At 37.0% G+C, this 18,715-nt stretch overlaps 1 protein-coding gene and 1 long non-coding RNA gene across 5 annotated transcripts in view; one reads left to right on the top strand and one right to left on the bottom strand.

Moving 5' to 3' along the window:
- pawr (PRKC, apoptosis, WT1, regulator) overlaps window positions 1-18,715 on the top strand; it is an 86,893-nt gene that overhangs the window by 26,526 nt on the left and 41,652 nt on the right. The window lies entirely within an intron of this gene.
- LOC141363892 (uncharacterized) lies at window positions 13,065-15,121 on the bottom strand. 3 transcript variants are annotated; one of them, XR_012369522.1, is made up of 4 exons: window positions 14,703-15,121; window positions 14,292-14,430; window positions 13,548-14,117; window positions 13,065-13,332 (listed from the first exon to the last, which is right to left on the bottom strand). It is a non-coding gene; the product is annotated as an uncharacterized lncRNA (long non-coding RNA). The 3 variants fall into 3 exon arrangements; XR_012369521.1 differs by having other exon boundaries at window positions 14,292-14,438; XR_012369519.1 differs by lacking the exon at window positions 14,703-15,121 and having other exon boundaries at window positions 14,292-14,541.

Genomic DNA, 18,715 nt, shown 5'->3' on the forward strand with positions numbered 1-18,715 from the left:
TGCAGCCTGTATTATTCCAAGATTGGCGCTTGGAACTGCCGGCTGTGAATGTTGTCAGTGAATTCCTTTTGCGTCTGCTGGCGGTGATAGGCGTTTGCTAGCAAAGCAATTTCAATTATTTGTGTTCCTGTATAAGTAGACATGGATTTGCTCTTTGAGCTCTCCGAGTTGTTTTGTGACTGGTTTGACGTGCGCTTGTTCAAGTTGGCGGAATAATGGATTTTTTTGGTTACTTATTGCATTACTGAACATCCAGACTAATGGATGTTCAGAGATAAGCTATGAATTTAGAGTTTCTGTTAAAAAGCAGCAAAATATTATGGGTGGCTACACCCGAAAAAATGCTGGGGGTTTTCAACACGCTGTCAGAAAAAGGTACAAAACTGTACCTTTTCTGTCACTGGGGTGGTACCCTATGGTTCTGTTTAGGTTTACTAAACATAAAACAGTGTTGTACCTTTTACTCTACCTTAAGGATCTGTTGTGCACGTTTAAAGGTTCAGTTTACAGTTTTGTACCCTAAAATTTACTTGTACAAATTTGTTTCTTAAGGTACATAATAGATCCTTATGGATAATAGTGTATCCCAAAAGATACATCATTTCAGTATGGGTGTTGTATACCCATAAAGGTACAAAAATGAACCAGAAAAAATAGAGTTATGTTGTAGTTTAACTGGTTGTTTTGAACCAAAAATGCTGGGTTGTTTTAACCCATTGTGGGTCAAATAAAAACATCGTCTGGGTTAATTTATCCCATCGGCTGTTTTTTTTACTTAATCTCTTATTCTGAACACAACACAGCAAAACAGAAAAAATACATTTATTTTTAGGATGGATAACACGCAGTTTGCAGCCTCCAGCGCACACCAGATTTGCAGTCAGATAAAATGATTTTAAAATCAAGTTGCAATGTGTTTTTCACGGTTGTGGGAGAAAAACATGTTTTTTGTTCCTTTGTTTGGGTAATCTCTCATTCAAATGAAGATTTTTATAGACAAAATGAGAGTATCAGCTGTATCAATAGAGGATTCGTGGAGAAATGGATCAGTTGTAATGAGAAACTTGTTTGTTGTTTCCTCTGTGTTTATTTTGCACTGTGTCTGCCAGCCTGAAGGATTTTAAGAATCTCCATTGGTATAATTAAAAGATATTCACCATTGTGCACATCAAAGGTTTTTATGCCTCACTGACGCACCTCGTGTCTGAATATCGTCTTTTTGATTTGCGTCCAAACATATGCTAAGAGTCACACAGCTCTCCCAGCTAAAAATGAGCTGCCAAAACAGCGAGAATAAAGTTATGCAATATGCATAAACGTTTGTGGCTGCCTCACCGTGAGGTCACGGTCTCCTCACTTCAACCCACACTTTTAAAACCATCATCCTTCACTTCGTCTGCTGCCCCCATTGATAGGCGGTGTCTCACAGACTTTGTTTTTCGTAGACAGAATGCACATGTATCACAAGACAAAAAAGCTACACGTCATGCCGGACTAACACAGTTGATGATACCTATGAAATTTTATTGGCTCGCTGCTCTTAATATTTATGGGAAAAGAGAAAAGCCCTAGCACTCAATAGCCAATCAATGACTAATGATTCTAATAAAGACTTGCGTACCGTGTGCAAGTTCGAATTTACTTTGGTTTTCAAAATTATTTCATTATTAATTAATCCGTGCACATGCATATTTATATGCTTTGTTACTATTTATGTGCATGCATGTATGCAAGAACCTAGCAGGGTGAACGAAAGGGACGTTTAAAGCTTTGATCTGGGAGCAATTCATTTGATGTACTTTACAAGCGTCACACAGAGAGGATTCTACCGTTCTCACGGTAGGCAAATAGGTTTAAAACCATCAAATAGCTTTTAATATCTGCACAGTAATATGAATTTAATTAGTCACTGGATTTCTCTAAGAAGCTGAAGAGATTAAAACTGTTTCCAGCACGCTATTCCTTTTTAAACACTAATCACTTTCTCTGCCACCTGCACATCTCTCTCCTAAACCGAATGCTATCTTACACATTTATTTGGGTAATGAAGAGAGTCCGCATGTAGTAAATCAAAGCACTCTTCGCCTCCTGATTTGTCACTTATTTCATCCATTTGAGGTTGTTAGAATCTTCGCCTGTGGGTTGAAGGATTGCACTGATAAATCTAGGCTTTCTTCAGACTCGTATCTCCCAGCGGTGGGCACCGTACTCAGTTCGCTGTGGACCCAGCTGGTCTTAAAACCAGCTTTCTTTTTCTCTTTCTTGTGTTTATTTAGATTTTCAGCACTGTTAATATGCTGTCAGACCCAGTAATGGTCAACAGCAAGAACAGGTTCACTGCCTGTTTAAAGATGAATGTTTATATAATATAGTTATGTACGCTATATTATATTGCATTTCGGTCAAGAGATCCTTCTTAAAGTTACACATTGCACTTTTAAAGAATTTTTTATTTTGTCGAACTATTCCTAAAGGATTGATACTGTTCACACAATTGCAGCTGTTTCTGGCTTTCCCATTACTACATCTCAGGTTTGAGCTACATGAGAGGTCTGTCATGTTTCATTGCTGTGTAGTCGGTTTGAAGCGGCTTGCCAGCGGTCCGGAATTATAGGCCCCAAAACACCAAAAGCGCAAATGCTTTGCTTTTCCACAGCACCACCACTACAGTCTGATGCCCCAGACATTGCAGTTTGGCTGCTTTGTCCAGGCAAGCGGATAACTCTTTACCACAGAGATGGAATCTCTCCAGCAGGCTCTCATTTTTGTTGGCTGGTTGGAGGTAGGCTGATATATTTTCACAGTGTCTGCTGGTTCTCTTTCCCAACCAGAAAGACTCGGGAAAAACAAAAGCTTGTCGCCAAAGAGCCAAAGCAAACCTTCAGAATGGGAAGCTCTCAATGCTGGTGATGTTAGATGGGTTCCTCTGGTTTCTGGAGGAGCTTTCTGTCACCATCTTGCCCTTGAGCCTGTAATCCATCAAGTCCCAGAGCGAGATTGTGTTTTGCTCTGTTCTTAGCTATATCCTTAAGGAATTCAAGGCTTTGGTCGCGTCCCGAATAAATAAATAAACATTGGATGTAATCTCGAGTTTTGGTTTGAAAGTTCTTTGTTTTCTGTCTGCTGCATGTTCCTGGGTTTTCAACTTCTCCTTGGCTGCTTTTCTTTATTTCCAGGAAGCAGAAAGAGGAAATGAGTGTAGAAACGGAGAGCTGGATGTGGAGGAGAGCTTTGTTTTCATATGGATTGTCAATCAAAGCGACTAGGTCTTTAGACAATAGCCATGCTGCCGTTGAGCACATACAGGCTTGTAAGGCTTTTTAATAGACACGAGCTGACTGAGTGATCTTAAGTAAATATACTTGTTTAAGATGGTGAACACTTTGCATGTAGATAATAGTAGGTGGCTGCAATAAGGGGTGAAAGTTAAATATTTTGTTTTGTTTTGTATTTTGTTTTAATTTTCCATCCATTTTTAGTTAGATCAAGAAGACATTTTCTAAAATATGATTAAAGATTATATGTTTTATACAATGATGGCACTGACCGATACAATTTTTTTTAAATAACTTATTCCAAGTATATGGATGATTATGTGCTCGATAACTGATATGCTGAACTGATTTTTATTTACTGTTATACAACACTACTGAACTTAACCCTTTTAACTCTTTCACCACCAGCGTTTTTCTTTTTTTTTTTTTTTTTGCCAGCCAGCGCCAGCATCTTTCATGATTTTCACAAAAGTTTTATGCCTTCCAGAAAAGGTTCTTCTTTAAATATATCAACACACCAAATATCAATTGAAAAAACAGACCCTCTGCTTTTAAACTAAAAAAAACTTTTCATCCTACATTCATTAGTTCTCTTTTTACCACCTCTCAAATATTGGTAGGTTTCTTCAAAAACACCCAATTTTGATCGAAAAGCTGAGATAATTCCATCTTTGTGAAGGACTTTTGATAGAGATCATAGAGATCAGATGCAGAGCGATCTTTAAAACATACACAGAGTTTTGTTGTTATAGCTTATTAAATGGTTGTTGACAAAGCGTTAGCTACATGTGGTGGCTGTGCTTTAGCCTTCAACCTGGTTAGTTAGTGAATGGCAATATAAACGTGATTTTACAAGGCTACTAATAAGTATAAATAACAGAAAAACAATTTTAATACATAATGCGTTTTGTTCATGTACAATTATGTCGTTATTAGGACATGATTTTATGTATCAGACTACGTGACTTTGTGAGTTTTTCTCATTTTTTTAGCCAAGCTGCATAAATTGCATATCAGGCATTTATAATACATCTCATCTGAAGTGTACTTAAAGTGTTTTGAGGTCACGGCACAACACCATCATATTTGCTGTGTACGCTGTTGTTGTTGTTTTGTCGTTTCTCCTCAGACGCTGTGATGAAATGGCAGTCCAGCGCACAAATCTTAAAACGCCCACAAGATGGTGGCGTTTATCAGTCAATCCAATTGTACAAAACCGATACCGATAATGGGAAATGGCGAAATATCGGGAAACCAATATATCGGTCCATCTCTACTGTAATGGTATTAGGGTCAGGGTTTCCAACAGAAAATTTGTTAGTTAAGGTGGTAGGGTTGTGCGGATTGGTGGGGCCAGGGGGCATGGCAATCAAAGGGGCAGGGCGTACGCGTCATGATGAAAATATTTTTATTTAAACTCAAATAAAACTCAATTTTGAAGAAACCATGACAGAAAATGAACACATACTAGATTATTAATGAATGAAATGTTTTATCTGTTTTAACGGGCTAGTTATTCTCCAGACAATGATGGACCATGTCTTTCTCTCATTTCAGCCATGTGGTCCACGCTATTCTCCGAGATGCACTTGACAGCCTTTTGTGCAGCAATTATTTTTTTTTTGATGACCTAGTTAAGGTGGTAGGGTTTCTCAGCTTAGGTGGGCCGCCCGAACTGAAAAGTGCTGCAGGAAACCCTGAGGGTTGTGCCAATAGATGATAGTATCGCGTATGGACGATTGTCAGACATATTGCCAATAGCAGGCTTTCATGGCGATGGTTACTATTATTATCATCATAGTTTCAGATTAACATGCACATTGCGTGCTTTTCCTTGCATGGGAGCTTTATTCACTTTGCGCGAGAGAGCTTGTAACCACGCGGATTCCTTTTCGCATGCACCTGGACTTAATGCGCGCCCCTTGGACTTTTGCTCAGACCTAAATGCATGCAGCATGGACTCCTTCTGTAATGCGTGTGATTCGGACTCTTCCTCTTACATGAGCTTGTAATACGCGCGGCTCTTCTTTTTTGCCCTCAATCAAGTGACCTGTCATAAAGGAGTAAAGAATGAACAAATAAGTACACTACTGCCCCACCACAATACTATCGTGTATCGGCGATCTCATAGGCTGCTGATACGATGATCTTAAAATGGGGCATATCGCCCAACACTAAATGTTATGTACTATGGCTGCACGATAAATCGCATGCAATTGCATATCTTATCATTACGGACGTATCGCCTGCGATAATGAATGCCATATTGCCCAGCTTGTGTAGTAAGTGTGGCTTTATCTGAAAGTAGGTGATGGCGATTTACTAATAATCAAGGAACCGGCTTTACTTACAAGATGCACATGACAATCACATGCGATTTATTGTGCAACCGTAGTATGTACACACCAAAAGCAAAGCTAACATGCGCATCACGTTACTTGCGATGACTTGTTTTCCGCGTCACTTAGGCGATTGAAAACAATGTTTTCTTCCATTTTCTCAAACAATCGAATGTGTCAAACTGGATGCTTCTGTAAGCTTTTTGTTGATTGGCAACACATGCGAATTTCATGCTGAAAATTTGGCGAGTATCATGCGCTAACGTCATTTAATTCGTGCTCTTTGCGTCGCCCGTCACAAATTTGCATCAAATTGCACAAATTCAGGTCTTTGCGTTGACTTTATGTAATCTGCTTGCGCAAATAAATAAGTTTTTGTTGTGTACATAGCATAAGACATAGGGAGTGTTTGCATATTGTTAACAAATATAAGCATGTAATGGGGTGAGAGTTTGACGTGTATGCTCTCTTATTTGAATCAGTGCAAATGTGGCTTGTTTAATAGCTTATTAGGCATTTAGGACATCAATATTTCATTCTTAAATTTGTTAACAGCTTATAACATGTTGACAACCAGTCTGAAGCTGAAAGTATAATTTAGTAAGAAAATACTTTTTTTGGTGATCAGAACCATTTGCAAGCCTGAGGGTGGCCTATGTTTTAAGTAGAATAGCTTTTCATTTTATGTTTTAGGACAAGGAAAAATAAAACAAGTCTGGGGACATTAGGGGTTTTACTGGGGTTTCATATTCCATGACAAAATTTTATTGCAGTTTTCTGTTGTTCGCCGTAATAAATTGCTCTGAACCGGAATAGATTAATGTTATACTTTCGAGCAGAAGGTCTCGGTCTATTGACTACGCTACGTGTTTGTTGCCTTAACACTTTGTCTCTGTTGTCAGAATGTGGTTTAGTCTCCGAAACACTTTCTGATTGTACAGTTCTCTCTGGAATGTGTAAAGAAAAGTGATTGACTTGTCAGTTTGTGACCCAAGAGGCCAAGACTTTTCCGAGACTAATTTCTCTGGAATATTGCTCTGGTTTAGTATTTTTTTTTTTCAATTTTATTTATGAATCTGCCAAATGTCTACATTTTGAGGGATAAAGAAAACTATATATTTTAAAAAAATGTAACGAATTGACAAGTCATTCACTGACAAGACTATAATTAGGCTAGTTTCAGTGTCATTTCACAAGACCACAGTTACACACTTCTTCAGGATCATGCACATTCTTTTTTGTCATTTTTTTTTTATTTTTTTGTCATTTTTTTGTCATTTTTTGTCATTTTTTTGTCATTTTTTTGTCATTTTTTGTCATTTTTTTCCTTTAGCGCAACAGCTGAATGAAGCACATCAGACCAACATAAAACAAATCACCTATGGATTATGTGTAATAATAAAGCAATAAGTGATAAGAAATTGACAAAAACTCTAGTTAGCTGTGGGGTTAGTAGGTAATTTGTCCATAATTCTAACCCATCTAAACTACATTTCTTTTAATTTTATTTCAAAGAGCATGTTTGCCAGTTGTCCTGTAAATCCTTTGTAATTGTGAGTGTTGTATTTTGATGTCATATGTGAATTGTAAAGTTTGCAGAACAGCTACGCGCTACCGAAAGCCAAACTTTCGGTACTTGACCTTACAACTGCTCGCAGGCAGCATGACGTAACCATTCATTCTCACACACTAACCGGCTGCAGCATCACTGGGTTTCTGTGACTCCTTTGATAGCTCTATGAAACCGGAATAGTCCCAAAGCTGAGCTTTTCTGAATACAGCTGCGTTCCACAGCCAAAAAACCCTGCACCAGCAGCCAAGAAACCTGTGAGCTCTTCACAAAGGAGATGGGCATGAATGCCGTTGGCTCTGGCAATGGATGGCTCTTTCAGTTAGATAAACCCAATCAAAGAGAGCATGAACAGATTGCTTTCTCGTCTTTAAGCGTCGTAAAGGGTTTTATTGGCTTGAGTATCCCTGCCAAGACATTTTAGCCTTATTGTTGGCTTTTGTCATCGGAAGCTACTACTGACACAATGACCTACTGTTCAGCTGATGGCTTGAGATTTTCACATTCTAGGAGTTTTGTAAGCCATAGGAGCTCGGCAGGGTAAATGGAACGTGATCATGGACACCATTAGACTACTAACAGCACATCTACACTGATGCAATATCACAAACTGAAACGCTTTTATTGTATTCAACAAAGCTTTTGCTGCATTTGTGTGCAATGTAAACTAATAATGGTCAGGAGTACTTGAGATTTTCGGAAGTGTCAGCAATGATCAGCAGGGATCAATCATAAAAATGCAATTGCTTGCTAATATTAGGGTTAAGGTTAATGACATGACATGCATATTTTTGTGTCCGGGGGTATTATTTACAAATAACTTGACACATGTTACTTTAAAACCTATTTAGTTTAAAGGGATAGTTCACCCAAAAATGAAAATAATGTCATTAATGACTCACCCTCATGTCGTTCCAAACTCGCGAGACCTCCGTTCATCTTCAGAACACAGTTTAAGATGTTTTAGATTTAGTCCGAGAGCTTGTTGACCCTTCATTAAAAATCTACGTATGGTATACTGTCCATGTCCACTGATGTCACGTGGACTACTTTGATGATGTTTTTTATTACCTTTCTGGACATAGACAGAATACCGTATGTAGATTTTCAATGAAGGGTCACAAGCTCTCAGACTAAATATAAAACATCTAAAACTGTGTTCCGAAGATGAACGGAGGTCTTCCCAGTTTGGAACGACGTGAGGGTGAGTCATTAATGACATTATTTTAATTTTTGGGTTATCTATCCATTTAAATACATTATCAATATTTTTATAATAAATACTAATAATGGTCAAAAATTTTGTTTAAATGAATAAAGATTTGAAATATGATACTTTGTCATTATTTTATGTTTGAAACCTTTTATATAAACAAATTTCACAATACATGTATATCAGTAAGTCTCAATGTAGTACAACTGCAATCATGGGCCTTTTATTAATATAAAGGCCCCATAAAATCAAAATTAAATCTTTTTTTCTTTTAGTAAAAATATGTTATAAGGTTATATATATATTAGGGCTGTCAAAATTAACGCGTTAATAACGCGTTAACGCATATTCATTTTAACGCCACTAATTTTATTAACGGAGATTAACGCAACGCGCAATTTCTGTTTGACCCTTGGTCCAGCCCATAGTTGAATGAACAGAGACGCAGACAAATGTGACTCTCTCTAAATGAGTAAAAGGTTTTCATAGAAATAAGAACATTAAGCAAATCGTCTACCAAATCCAATGCTCTAAATGCTCGTTGGACATCTGATATGATCATTTATTCGTCTGAGAGGTGTAACGTTACCGTCCTCCTGATGCTTAATCTAATACAAAAATGCGTCTCAATTCATTTTGGTTTCGCTTTTATGCATGACTTATAAAATAGACTGCAGGACTTGCTTGATGTTAAAAGAGTCATTAAGAGAGATAAAGTTCGGTACCTGATTAATGTTAAAGAGTTATTAAGAGCGACAAGACTCAAAAGCGATCCCCTCACGCTGACTGACTGATATCTGAAGCGCGTGCACACAGACGCGCGAGTGCGCGACCCGGATATATAGACATCTACACAAAATTACAGTTTTACAAATATCTGTTTTGATAAGAATTCACGAAGGTAGGCTCTATAATCTGTTATGTTTTAAGTAAATGTTTGGTTAACTGTTGGGTAAAAATATCTGATGTATAACATTATATTAGATCACTTAGATTTTAAGCAGTCTGTCTCAATGTCAATCAAACAAAAGGAAAAAAAGTTGAACATACATTGATGATGTTTTTGCTTTGTGTGTGCTAAATCTATTAGTTTTACCAGTGATTTTAAGGTATTGATGTGGTAATATAATGTATGGATGGATGTGGAAATTTTTGTGGTAATTTGACTCTTTCAACTTCAAACAGGTGTAGTTCTGTCATATTTTGTTATATTTCAACAAATCATGCATTGTTCTATGTTTTAATAGAGAATGTCAAAATATGAACAACTATTTTTTTTTAAATTTGCTAATTCCGACTCAACTTGCCAGCACAGGTCACAAATGATGCAGCAGCAAACAAAAATGGAGAAAGAAAAATCTTCTGAAAGGGAAATTCATATACAAAACAATGGCTGGTGATTCTGTTAAAATGTAAACAGGCTGTTGTTAACATACATTTCCATAAAGCATCTATATATGTATATATGATTAGAATATTAAAAACCTGAAAAGTGTTAAATTAGGGTAAATTTAGAATGGATAAAAATGTGCGATTAATTTGCGATTAATCGCAGTTAACTCATGAAATCATGCGATTAATCTAGATTAATTTTTTTAATCTATTGACAGCCCTAATATATATATATATATATATATATATATATATATATATATATATTCAGCTTCTCATTTAATATCTTGTCCAATCAAATACTCTCTACACGCTAAAGCGACCTGCCCTGTTTCAGTTAAAATGACATCACATCGAATAATGCTGCTAACCTTCAGATCCTTACTGTAAAGCGTTATAACTTTTTTTTTAATATAATTTTTTGAAACTACTTTTCCTGCTCCCTAAAATTAACATGGATGGAAAAGGGTTTGAATACAAACCGAAGCAGTATATTCATTAAAGTCATTGCTGCAAAAACTTTTCTCAACTTTGTTCAGCCGCAGGTTACCCCCACATCGTGTCACCAGTAATCTTATATGTCGCAAGTATTCACAAACCCTTGATTAAAAACAAATGACTCCTCTTTGTCGCAAAATTGTGTGAACACCCCTTGAGGAGAGACGAGCAATTACCCTCATTCAGTCTTCCAGCGTTCATCCTTCCCATCAAGCGTGCGCTCCCACTTATCAGGTCACGTCTTGACCATGAGTCAGCAATTCTCTAATCCTGCTGAGTGTCAGACTCATTAGATTCAAGAAGAGAACGGACAAAGAAAGTAAAGTAAGACAAGATTTCCAAAAAAGGGAGACGAGGATGGAGAGAGAAAGAATGTAAAAGGACAGGAGGGGGGTAGATGACTCACCGCTAGCATGCACTCTGTCCTTCCACCGCAGCACGACTACATCCATCACGCGTCGCAGCCTCTGACCATGATTGAAGCATGTGGTTATGGAGGAGGAACAGAACTGCTGTGCTCTGTGTGAACCACAACAACTTCCAGCTACTGAAACTAGAAGAGCAAAACTTTTAACTGAGAAGCCTTAAATGAGGATTATGGCGAACAAAGACAAAATATCACAAGTATTATGTAGTATTTATAATCTTAGGTGGTCATATAGTCAACTACACAACAGTTCTTTATCCTGCAGCTAGATAAAAGTTAATGTGCAGAAAGTATTTCTATATTTTTATACAAGGATTTAACAGCCCCACCACCAGACTACCTTGGCTTCAATTCACCACTTGGGGATATTGATCTTTTTTGCGACTTTGTGGTATAGCAGATGTTAAATATATTTTGCTTTAACATGTGTTTTCAATTTAAAGACACTTTAAATAAGAAAGTCCATGTCTATTAGCTTTATAGGGCATTTTGTAGCAAATATGTTCATTTAAAGATGTAACATTGTAGCAGATATGTTTAGATGACTTATTGTTTATGTTGCACTCTCATTTTGTCCTATCAAATATTAATGCTGGGCAAATATTACCATATTTTCCGGACTATAAGTCGCACCAGAGTATAAGTCGCACCAGAGTATAAGTCACACCGATCAAAAACGTGTCAGTCAGACAAAATAACATATTTAAGTCGCAGTGGGCTATACGTTGCATTTATTTAAAAAGAATTATTATACACAAAATCCACGCCAGAGAACACATTTCATCTGGGGAGGAAAGTTATTCAACTAAACAATAGCACACAGAACAGCAGGCTGAATAGATGTTCAAACGTAATCGTAACATTATCAGTTGTTTACACGATAAACCATAGCATACAGAACATACCTGGAAGGAAATACTGGAGCAGCATATAGCGGACTCTCCCGGCTGTAGACGGTAATGGTCTCTATTGCCTTTTAAATTTCAAAATTAATTCATACAGACTTACAAGGCGCTCCCGAGAATTAGACGCAGCACCAGCCAAAATATGAAAAAAAACCCGCAACTTATAGTCCGGAAAATACGATAATCGCAATTAATCGCATACAAAATAAGTACATTTTTGCATAATATATGTGTGTGTGCGCTGTGTGTAATTATTATGGGTGGGTTGCACCAACAAGGATTAAATTAAGCAGAGTTTAGAGCTTATCTAGGGTTTGTTGATCTCAGTTTAATTTTAATTCAAGTTGTGTTGCACCACTTAAATTTAAAGAGCAACTTGAAAGTTAAACCACCCATTAACTCAAAGTACGCAAAAATACTGTAGGAAATAGATTTAAAAAAAAAAAAATTCTAAATGCACTAATTAGGCTTCTGGGGTAATTTTTGTAAGAAAATTTTAGACCCGCCTCTAAAAACCGCCAAACCGGAAGTGACATCACGAGAGGCGCACGATGTATTACAATGACAGTTCTTCGGACGCTGAGGAACGAGTAAATGTTTATTCATACTCGTATGGCGAACTACAGCCATACAATTATGAGTTTGCTATGCAGCCAAGAGTGCAGGGACTGGTCAGGATTAAACAGAACGGTCAGAGGAGACAAATTTAAGTGTTATGTGAGAAGAAAAGGACAGATGTCTGGGTGAGATCAGTGATCTGGCGAGATGTAATACTGTGCTCAGATCACAAGATTGTACAGATTATTATCATATATCATGCAATAGCAAAGATAGTATTGATACTTTGTCTTTTTAATGCTTATAAGTTGTTAATATCCATCCACACTTACATTACGTGATACAGATGTTGCTCATCACCGCAGGAGAGGTGAGCTGTCTGAACCCATATGTGCTACAGGCCAGGCCAGTAGAAATGAGTATGTTTATGGCAGAGATTATTTATTACTAATTTATTTAATATCCATGTATAAATGAACAGTAAACTAAAGATTTGAATGTTAAAACAATCTTAATAAATTTGTTTTTAAACAATCTTAATGAATTTGTTTTAATTACAAGTTGCCTATAGGTCATGACTAAGTCACAATATTTGCTGGCACTAGTCAATATTCAAATTAACAATATTAATAGTTTTCCCATCTCCAAACAATACCACTAAATACAGCATAGGCAAGTTATCCGCTGGGCGTCTAAGGAACTCTGTGCAGACGCCCTTACCTGCATGTGTCAGCCATTCGAGGACAGGTTCCAGAGGAAGGAGGACTTTATAAATGGTTTGAATACCCCCATTTTGTGACAATCAATAAACAATAATCACAAATTGTCTTACCGTATAAAAACTGGTTTATGAAGTTTAGATCAGATATATACCAAGTAGATCTGCATTTGTAATTCGATTTAGTTTTATTTATGTAGCACCGAAAAAAAGATATACAATCTGACCCATTTAAAAACATTTAACAATTTTTCAGTATCTTTCCCATCATATGTGCGGGTATTATAATAATGTGTTGAAGTGTGTTAAATTGTGAATGATGTGATTAATAGATCCCAACAGCTTCATACTTGTTGATCCTCTGGATGGATCTGGAGAGGGGAGCAGGTGTAGTGGAAGACAGGACAGTGCTGCATTCTCGTAGAGCCTGTGGTGACCTGGAGTATTCCAGAACAGAATATTTAAATAGATTACATTTATTTGTCCCTGTTAACAGTGTACACCAAAGTAATACAGTTCTGATAAAAAAATTTATAGTCAAAGTGGTTTTGATGGTTTTGGTGATGAGTCAGCTTTATATTATTTTGTGAAAGCGATATGCAATGCTATTGTTCAAACATTTACAATCTTTTAACAAAAAACAACCGCTTACTGCAAATCTCTCATTCTGCCACGCCTTCACGATGGTAGAAATTGTGTACATGGTGGAAGAAGGTGCTGACAAGATGCTCTGAAGCCCAAACAGCTTTAACATCTTGATGATCTGGGTCAGTGTCGGCCGGTGACTTCTTTTTCGAGGGCGCACGTTGCGAAGCTGGTCACATGCATTGAGCTCGTCATGTGTGTGGCTCGTCATTTCAAAATGTGTGTTCAGCGCGTCATGTAAACTTATGTGCATCACACGTGATGTCAAAATCTGCTGCACACGCATGTAAAGAGTTTATGATAAAAGATACGCTCACGTTTGCCTGATACTCACTTAATCTCCTGTGTAATTACAGTTTAGTGTCAAGTTAGTGTCTTGCGAGTATTTTGTGAACATGAGTGCCTCCTTCATCACAAACCCCTTCAACGCGTGTGCAGCAGGCACGTATTGTGACAAGAGGCATGATTGATGCACACGGTTCACACACGTCACAACAAACACACATTTGGAATTCACGTCCCTCAGAAGAGAAGTCACTGGTCACCAAAAATGCTGATACATGCATGCTGCACAGACCTAAGAGATGTATATAAAAAGCAGAAAATTACTATACCATAGCATATAAAACAAAAAATACAGGTTATGGTACAACAGAGATCAGCTGGCTTTAGCAAACAATGAACTTGCCAACAGCCCTGAATAAAAAGAAAAACATTATTTTTGACTTTGACAGACATGAATAAGTCTTACTTGTGTGAACAGGATGAGATTCTTGCAGTGGTTTCTCATCAGATGAGTCTTTTTTGTTTTTTCCTCCTCCATAACACATCGCCAGGTTCGTCCATGACAACAGAGGATGATTCATCATACTAAGCATCTTCATCTGTAGCTGGACAACTAGAATTAAAACAGATTCACCTTTATATAATTGTATAACAGCATGTCACTTCTTAGGTACATACATGAACACACCACATGACGAAAAACGAATTACGAATTAGCTATGCAAACAAAGTAAATAAGATGTAACTTGATTTGATGGTTATACTATTTGCAAACTAAGGTAATCAGTTAGTTGATTTCCATATTTATAAGAAACTTGAATGAAATCATTATGTTAAATGATTTGGTAGTAGCAAATGTTTAAAAAACAAGACTTACTGTGCATAGTTCACGTTGTCTTCGAGCTGCATCTCAGACGGACCGTGGTCGATTCATGTTTTCTCGCGGCGGCAAAAACACAGGCCTCACGTGGTTCTTGCTTCGGCATCCAATGTTTAACTCCATCATATTGCCGGGATGATAATCCTCCGATCTAACGTGAACGCTATACACCACCGCGTTTTTCTGAAGCACATGCTGAAGTGAAGTCGCGTCTCTCGTCTCTTTCCTCGTGCTGCGCTAAACACACACAGACACGGAAGATAGCGCGGTCTTTATTCTTCAAAAGAAACCTGTGGACTCATTGTCCTGACAGGCTGGAGTTTGTAAAACCTCCACTAACACAGTTATTAACCTTGACGATGCTAAATTGAAACTACGGAGAATCACATCAATTTGCGACTGCTTTTGCTGAATACAACCGCAGCACTGCCAATGTAGGGCTTGTCAGACGAGCGCCTCTGACTACGTAATATGACGCGTTGTTGAAAAAAACTGGGATTTTCAGAGCGGTCTTAGAAAATTTCAGCTTTTTTACTAAATTTATGCGCTTAGAGTTTTGTAAATGTTTTTTGCTTTCGCATTTACTTTTCATATGGTACTTTCATACAAGGTTATATATTTATCTCACAAAAAAATGTTACCTGAAAGTTGCACTTTAAACACAGATTAACAAATCTTAGATTAAAACTTTAAACTGTATTAAACCCTTCATCTGCGATTTATTTTGTCTGCCATGTTGAATTTTTCGGTGCAATTAAACAGCAACAATGTTGACATTGTCATTCAAAAAGTAAATAAACAGTTTATGCAAGCAAACATAATGTGATTTTTGTATTATAAATCACCTACATACACCGGTAGGCTAATCTAAAGGTCTGATTCAAATAAAAACATTTGACAATCTTTTAAAACAATTGTATTGATTAACATATCAGGAAATATTGTGACAGGAAATATCGCAAAGCTCAGATATTGTGATATAATGAACAAGATGTGTCGACGCATTTGACATTAAGCGCCACCGTGTGTCCGTTCATTCACTGTCTTTCGTCTGACTGGAGCGCGCGCGACAGAGGAGAAGCACATATGAGCCTCGGTAACTTTTTGAGCCGCCAAACTCACTTTGTTGAGACGTTATAATAAACGCATCTTTGAATAGCGCCACCACGCTCGCGATATGTGTTTCTAATCATTTAGCCAGACATTTAATTATAAAAAAACATATTTAAACCTCCTCATATGCAAGTTTAAAGTTAATCCCTCACTTAGATTTAAAACAGAGTTTAAAGTAATGCAGCAACAGGATTAAAGATAATCTAGATTTACTGTAAGATTTAAACCTGGATCAAAATGACAGTTTAAATTTAAACCTGTTTATTTTTAAACAGGTTTAAACTTTGGTGCAACGGAATTATTAAATAAGCTTTGATTTAAACCAGATTTTGGCCTAATCCTTGTTGGTGCAACCCACCCTATGTATATTTAAATTCACACACATACATGTATACATTTCAGAAATGTTTTATTTATATATATATATATATATATCAGGTCCGTAGCCAGCCTATTGAAAGGGGGGGTTCTTTTTTTCAAAAAGTGGACCTTTTTTGCAGTTTTTCTCCTCCTTTCGTATTTAATTATGAGCAGGGCCGTACGCTGGATTTTATAAATACAGAGGTCCATATATTTTTTTCTAGGGTATGCACCCCAGGAAAAAAAATCTTATTTCTCTGCTCTACATATATGAATTTTAATACATTAGAAAACCAAAGGATCAATAAACTATAGATTTCAAACCATGTCAGTATGCAGAAAATTTGTGTTGGTCATTAGGAATACATTTTAATAATTATTTTTACCATCTTGGGCACACTGGGCAACTGAATATATGATCATTTTAGTAAATTAACTTAAGGCTATCAATAATTAGTTTATTAAATTAATTCACAATATGCACATACTTATTATACACTTAATATGCTGAAATACAACATCAGTAATGCAGTGGTGGAACCAGAATTGTATAAATGTGTTGGCCAAGGCTACTTTAGGCGGTCCATATCCCATGAAAGAAAACTGTAATTATTAAAAACCATAAATGAATCTATTGATCTATGATTACTTCACATACCCCACATTAGATAAGAAGAAATATTCTTCTTGCCCTGTATGCATTACTGTATGCATTATACTAACTGTAAGTTGTTAACATAATGCAAGCCTGAATTTTAAACTTCTCACATCTGATTTACTATCTGTTAATGAAGCAAAAGGCTTCTTGTTAACTGCAGTAACTTTAGTAAAAGTTAAAAATTCCATGATAAACCACTTCAAATAGCAGAGCGCAACACTATAGGTAGGTATGTTGCTAAAATTTTTAAAATGGTTAAATGCTAAAACGAGTTGTTCAGATAGAAAGAGCTTGAAAAAAGCTTTTAAATGAGACCAAGATCATGTATATGGGTTAAAGAATAACAAAATACTGGCCATTTGAAACTCGAAAATCATCACTTTATTTGGTCCCATGTTTTCCATTAAAATTCAAGAAAATGTGTGACCGAATCATGAAAATTATGACGTTTTTAGCTATAACTTTTTAAATTTTTAAGATATTGACCTGAATCTTTCAGGATAAGCTGTTTGCCATATCCTCTACATATTCTACTTCTGAAAAGTCAGATAAATAAAAAAACAAACCACTAATTACACCAAATAACACTCTTTATTCAGTCTATATATACAGACATTTACTAACATGGCTATACGGCTGCTCCCCATTCTTTACCATTCAAGCAGATTTTGGTAGAGGTAAAACCACCTTTGGTAGTCGTTCAAATTTATTCAAATGTCGTCCACTTGTAGTTTAGCAATTAAACTAAATGTCTTTACAATTTCAAGAATGTCTTTACTCAACTTCAGTAAAAACAGCGATGATTTTACAAACAACAGACTTTGGCGAGCTCGCACGGCCAGTAGTGAAACATAAAAGGTGGTGACTGAAAACGAGAAGGTACCTATGCTTCTTCCGGTGATGTTAAGAATTAAAACTCAGAAATTTCACCATCAACAAACCAACAGAAGCATTATTTTCCACAACACCGCGCGCCGCCTGAGGAAATCTTGGGTTTCGTTGAGCGGAACCAAAAAATCAGCCGCGACAGCGGAGTTAGCAACATACCTACTATAGGAAGAAGTTACAGGCAGGACCAGTGAGTGATTTTCTCTTCTTTTGTTATTGAATTAACTTTAATGACTTTAACATGTACTGTTTATTGGGCTTTAGGACCAAATGCAATAAAATGTTTAAGCCAAAAGATGAACGTGGGCTCATTTAAACTCCGTGCACGCGCGCTACCGGTGGATGAGCATTGTACCGCACACGTGATGCGTCGCGTTTTCAAGTTCAAGCTTAGCAGCAGTCCAGTACAACACAGGGAATCTAATCACTGCGATTTCATATTTCTCGTCATTAAACTGCTGTATAATAGTTAGCGTTTGATTACTTACATCTTTCTTGCACTTCCACTAACTGCGCATCTGACATGTGTTGCACCTCTGTCTGCCTGCATGGTTTGATTTGATGTGTCATCTCGGTATCATTTTGACTTTATCTTACTTAATGGGGTGCAGCGCAGACCGTTTGGCTTGTGACATCACACTACCGCGAGATCTATTTAAAAGCATACTGGGTCATTTACTATTGAATCGGTCTTGTGGTGCTAAGACGTCACATGCCGATCGGTCTGCGCAGCCAGAAGTCAAACGAGCGCTGAGCGTTGAGTCAAAAAGACGAGCCTCAGAAAATGACCGAGGTCGGTGGGTACGGTCATGCGTCCAGCTACAATAATTTATAATATTAATTTGAAGCAGCAACCCAAAAAATTTGTCACAAGCGTTGTTTAAAATGATGACAATAATCACGTGAAAAAACTACTTAAATTCTGGACCTTTTGGCAGTGAGGGGGGGTTCGTTCGAACCACCCGAACCCCCCCTGCCTACGGGCTTGTAT

This window comes from Misgurnus anguillicaudatus, chromosome 1 (genome assembly GCF_027580225.2).
Source record: "Misgurnus anguillicaudatus chromosome 1, ASM2758022v2, whole genome shotgun sequence".
NCBI classification, from domain to species: domain Eukaryota; kingdom Metazoa; phylum Chordata; class Actinopteri; order Cypriniformes; family Cobitidae; genus Misgurnus; species Misgurnus anguillicaudatus.